This window comes from Pteropus alecto, unplaced genomic scaffold, assembly GCF_000325575.1.
Source record: "Pteropus alecto unplaced genomic scaffold, ASM32557v1 scaffold67, whole genome shotgun sequence".
In the NCBI taxonomy this organism is placed as follows: domain Eukaryota; kingdom Metazoa; phylum Chordata; class Mammalia; order Chiroptera; family Pteropodidae; genus Pteropus; species Pteropus alecto.
In genome coordinates this window covers 3,869,503-3,874,778 of record NW_006441061.1, presented here as the reverse complement: position 1 = coordinate 3,874,778, position 5,276 = coordinate 3,869,503, and the positions used below count along the sequence as shown (strand labels likewise).

At 54.5% G+C, this 5,276-nt stretch overlaps 1 protein-coding gene across 1 annotated transcript in view; it reads left to right on the top strand.

Annotated features, from left to right (window-relative positions):
• Nucleotides 1-4,034: 4,034 nt before the first annotated feature.
• AK1 (adenylate kinase 1) overlaps nt 4,035-5,276 on the top strand; it is an 8,638-nt gene continuing 7,396 nt past the window's right edge. Inside the window, exon 1 of the mRNA XM_006917996.3 lies at nt 4,035-4,156. The gene's annotated coding sequence lies outside the window, so the exon portion shown is untranslated. The remainder of the gene's footprint in view (nt 4,157-5,276) is intronic.

The following is a 5,276-nucleotide window of genomic DNA, read 5'->3' as shown; positions in this document are numbered from 1 at the left end:
GAAAGAGCTTCCTGCAGGGAGAGAAGGGGCGGGAGAAAACGACATTCCCGTCACAGAGTGCTGTTTGGGGACAGTTGGGAGGAGGTCAGAGCGGCAGGTTGACGGGGAGAGGGCAGAGGGCAGGCAGCGGGGTCAGAGGTGGGGCCTGGAGTCCTGAGTAACAGTCCTCCAGGGCCCCACAAGTGGGAAGCAGGCAGGGCTGCTACTCTGGGAGGGGTGTGGTGAGCTATGGTTGAGTAAAAGGCCTTGTTTACAACTCTAGGTTGGCAGGAGAAGCGGGGTCTGTGACTCTGGGAGATTACAACCTGTTGAGGCAGATAAGATGCCCTTGGGAGCAGAGGCCTGACAAAGGGTGACTGTGTGAGACAAGGGCAGCCCGCCTGCTCGGGACCAGGAAGGCTCTCCGGGCTCTGGGCCAGCCGAGGTGGTGGACCATGGAGCTGCAGGGAGCGAACAGGGAGCTGCAGGGAGCGAACAGCGACCTGCATTTGTCTCTCAATTCATGGATGCATTCAGGAAGTAGCCACATGCCATGTGCTATATTAAGTGCACCTGAAGAGAGGTGGACTGTCAGGTGGAAAGAATGGCCTGAACAATAGCCCAGCGGTGGGACCCATGGCCTCACTCAGTAGGCAACTGAGGGAGCCGTGGGAATGAGGCCATTAGGGACCAGATGGCAGAAGGCCGTCAGCTTGAGGAGGGCAAAGGCTCCATCCCTCTTGCTTAGAGAGGACATCTTGCTTGGATAGCAGCAGGACAGTCAGGAGGCTGGGAGGTCGCCAGGCCCGGGGCCCAGTGGTGGTGGTGGTGGGCGTGTCAGAGGGACAGGGACTCCTTGCAAAGTCATCATGTGGGGAGCCTGAGGCCCTGCATGGGGGTGGGGATGTGGGTGGGAATACTGTACACTCCAGCCCCGTGCAAAGGCTTCTGGGAATTTTCCCACTGGTGGGCTTGAAGAGAGATGCAGGAGGGCGTCAAGAGGGTGTAGACCCCGGGAAAGTTCAGTTTAGCAGCAAGAGGTAGGACTTTGGTGAAGGAAGCTGAAGGCAGGAGGCCCGGGGCCTAGTCCACAACCCCACAAACTCTCCCTCAGAGGGGTCCCACAGAGACCGGCATACTCATTGCCAAAGTTATCTTCCTGAAGCCACCTCATCAGGGTCCTCTTTGCTCTGAAACCTTCCCTGGCTCCCCACTGTGGCCAGGACCAAACCCACCTGTTTGTTTGGAGTTCAGGGCTCCCCTGCATCCCTGTCTGTCCCTCTCACCCCTGTGAGACCCCCATCCTGCTTGAGGGTGGGGGCATCTCCCGCCAGCTGCAAACCCCACATGTGCTTCCTGGGGCAGCCCCTCCTGCTGCTTCCTGCAGGCCCCACCTGGGGCAGCCCCTCAGGGGCACTGTGTGCTTCCTCCTGGATCCAGCTGTGAACCTCAGAGTGAGGCCATCCCAGATTTATCCCCCATGCTCCGATACTGGCTCATTTTTAAAGCCTGGGAATTTTTTATTTAACCAGGATATTTTAAAAATGTATTTTAAAATTGGTTTCATTTTATATAGTTATATTTATAGGTATTTTTATGTTATAAAATAACGGAAACCATACAAATGATATAAGATAAACAGTGAGGGCATCGCTCAGTCCTATTCCCTGTTAACAGTCTAGGGTATAACCTTCCAGATTTTTCTTCCATGCAATTTTTTTTCCTTCCCTCTGCTCCTCTCTCCTCTGTCCTTCCCTTCCCTCGTCTCTCCCTCCCTCCACTTGCTCCTTCTCTTCCTGGCTCCCTCCCTGCCACTCTTCCTCTCTCCCTCCTTTTTTTCTTTCTTTAGGTTATAGCTGAGAAAAAAAAAAATTCCTGAAACTTCAATATTCCAGCATTGGTGAAAAATCTATAGGTCATATGCCAATGAAATAATTAAAACAGGTACTTAAAATAGGTTTTTTTCCCCAGTTTTTAAGATTTTTAAACATTTCTTTTTATCGTGGTAAAAAACATAAGATTTACGAGTTAACCATTTTTAAGTGCACGGTTCAATAGTGTTAAGTATGTTTACACTGTCGTGAGTCAGATCTCCGGAACTTGTTCATCTTGCAGATCTGAAACTCTATATACATCCAACAAACCCCTTTCCCCCACCACCCTCAGCCCCTGGCACTACTTTCCGCTTCTCTGAATTTGACTACTCTAGATACCTCATGCCAGTGGACTCATACAGTATTTGTCTTTTTGTGACTGGCTTATTTCACTTAGCATAATAGCCTCAAGGTACATCCGTGTTAAAAGTGTTAAAAGTGTTTTATATATAAAGTAGTAGGAGCTGCTTGTATCAAAAAGAAAATGGGGATTTTACCATGGGGGGCGGGTAGGGAATCATGTGCACATACTCACCCTCTCAGTTCTGCTTCATTAACTTTAAGATGCCATCGGTTTGCTTCTAAGACGACATGATTACAGAGATGTCGAAATGCAAAGAAAAAAACTGAGGAATGGATCTTGCACACGCACGTCCCTGTGTGTTGAGAATCGCTGAAGGTGGGATGAGACCAGCACAGTGGGACTTTCTGCCTAATGTCTTATGTCCCACTAGCTCTGGCTTTCTTTCCCCTGCTGACTCTAGGGCAGTCACCGCCTCCCCACACGCCTGGCTGCACCACCGGCCCTCCCTCCCGCAAGTCAGTGCTCGCTGGCCCCAGGGAACCATCCTGTACGCATTTTGTGCCCATGTGTGGGATTCCTGAGGGTGAAGGGCACATTTGAAATTTTGATTGACATCATTAATTTGCTCTCCCCAAAGGTCATGCCAATGTGCACAGCCACCTACAGCTTTGCAGAGGGCCTTTTAAACTTCTATGGCAGACTGCCTGTCCCAGCACCTACCCCTCCCACAGATGGGGAAACTAAGGTCTCCAGGAGTAAAGACTTTGTCTGATGTCATAGGTGGCAGAGTTGGGACTAGATCCAGGCCTCCTGGTGTCCAGGCTGTTGCTAAGAAACCACCTACCTGAAATGATCTCCCAGGAAGTCTTATTCTCCGGCTGAAACACCTTCCATGGCTCCCTAGTACCTACGAGACAAATTCTGAATTTAACCCACTCCCTCTATCTGGGACTGCTGCCTTCAAGGTCATGGCGTGGTCTAGGGGCAAGTGTATGAGTTCTGAAGCTGCAAGGTGCTGGTCTCTGCCCTGCTACATTATTGAGCGCCTTTTGCCATGTGTCAGTCCCCACAGATAAACACATCACTTTCTACTTGGGAAACTTAGGTGAGCTAGCTTACAGGTGTGAAACTTACTTTCCTTCATGTTTAAGGATTCACAGACATGGCTGGAGTCCACACCTGGTGTGCCGTCAGCACTCATTAATGGGAGCTGTTCTTTTTAACAGGATCGTCGGTCCCCAGTCTGGGTACAGCATTCTGAATGTCCCACATCCTCGAGCTCACTTCACTGGGAGCTGCCAGGCAGTTCCATGGAGGCGGGGCTGGTTTTTATAATCTATACCACCACCAGCTGGGGGAGGGTTTTGTGGGTGCTCTTTGGGGTCCTGGGGAGTTTCTGTCCCAGAGGAGTCCTTGGGATCCCTTTCAACAAGGGAGGAGGAATTCCAGGTGGGTCTTGGCCAAGGGGCCGCTGGGCAAGATCTGAGGAGGGGCTGGGGGACTCGTCTGGCCAGCAAAGCTCCCAGAATCCATGCCTCAGTCCCCTCCCTCCCTGGTCTGGCCTCTCTCTGTCACCAATTTGCTGTGGGATTTTGTGCAAAGAGCCTCTCCTCTCTGGGCCTCAGTTTCCCCAGCTGTCACATGGGCAGCGTGGTCCTGTCCCGCTGGAGCGAAGTGGGCACAGTGGAGGCAACGCAGGAATGGAAAACTCTCAGCAAACCGTGAATTGCCATCTGCGTGTGTAGGCACAGCCGCCTGGCGGTGCATGAGGGAGGACTCAGCCTTACTCCGGTTTTCCATCAGGGCTCCGCTCTGGTCCAGTCTCCTCCCTTCCCGGTCCGTCCTCCCACCCTCCCTCCCTCCTGCCATCACGGAGCTGGCTCCCAGCATGCCGCGCGCTGCTGACAGCCTTATAAATAGTCGCCTTTGCGGGCGGGTGGCTGGCGAGAACGGGCAGGGCACACACTGGCCCCGGTGCCCACCCGCACCCCACCCCCAGGTCAGTGTGTGTGCCCGCGTGTGTCTGTGCGCGTCGGGGGGAAGCCGACGCGGGGAGAGGGGAAGCCGCAAGCACCTGGGGAGTGCGCGTGTGTGGTGTCCGTGGGGTTTGCGTGGCCGTGTATGTGTCCGTGGTTGTGATCTGTATTTGCCTGTCTCTACTCCCCAGGCTCTGCTCTAGGTATTTGTGCCACACTGTGTGAGCGCGCGCGCGCGTGTGCGCGTGTGTTGCAGTCCCTCCCAGCCTCCTAGACACTCACCTCTTTGTCCTGGCGTCCACTGCTGGGGCTCCAGGTTCCTGTCCTTGGCAAGTCCCAGCTGGGGCCTGGGGAGGGGGACTGTGGCCTGACTCCCTGCCCTTGAGGACCCAGGTGTGGCAGCCTCTGTGATTGGAGGAACTGTTCTGCCGCATCGTTTTGAGTGCCGCCGGGACAGGATGGCCCCTGGATGTTTGGCCCCCTGCTTAAGCCTTCGGAAAGGGCAGGGGCTCCTCGAGAGCCCCAGGGCAGCACATGGGGCTTTTCCTGAACATTGCTCAGCTCCCCGCCCAGGAATCTTCAGCTGCAGGGAGACAGGGCCTGGGGGTGTGGCCCCAGAGAGGGGATACGAGCTGCCCAAGGTCACACAGCTGAGCGATGGAGTTGGAATTTGAACCCCAGTGGATCACCAAATGCTGAAAAGGTTTCTCAGTCGAGAGATGAGAGACCTGGGACCTGCCCTTTGATTGGACCTTTGAGAGACCTGGGACCTTGCCATTTGATTGTAGTTAAGTTTCCATCCCCCGTCCCTGGCTCCCCAGACCCCTGGCAGACCATACCGTTATACCAGGAGCCACTACAGCCCTGATCCAAGGGCCTTATAAGGCCTGGGTGCTGAGTCCGTAACCAAACTCCATCCAGGACCCCTGGCCTCTGGGAGGCCTCCTCACAACCCAGGTTATTTTGGACCAAGGAGGTGGCAGGTGCCAACAGGACAGAGGGGCTTAGGTTACTGGGAGGGGGCGGGGCAGGGCGGGGTCGAGGCAACTCCTTAGGCATGGACAGCAACTGTGAGCTGTCCCTGGCCTGGGGGCACCCTCTCTCCTGCTCGCTGCTGAGCGGTGTTGGCAGCTACTGTCCTTC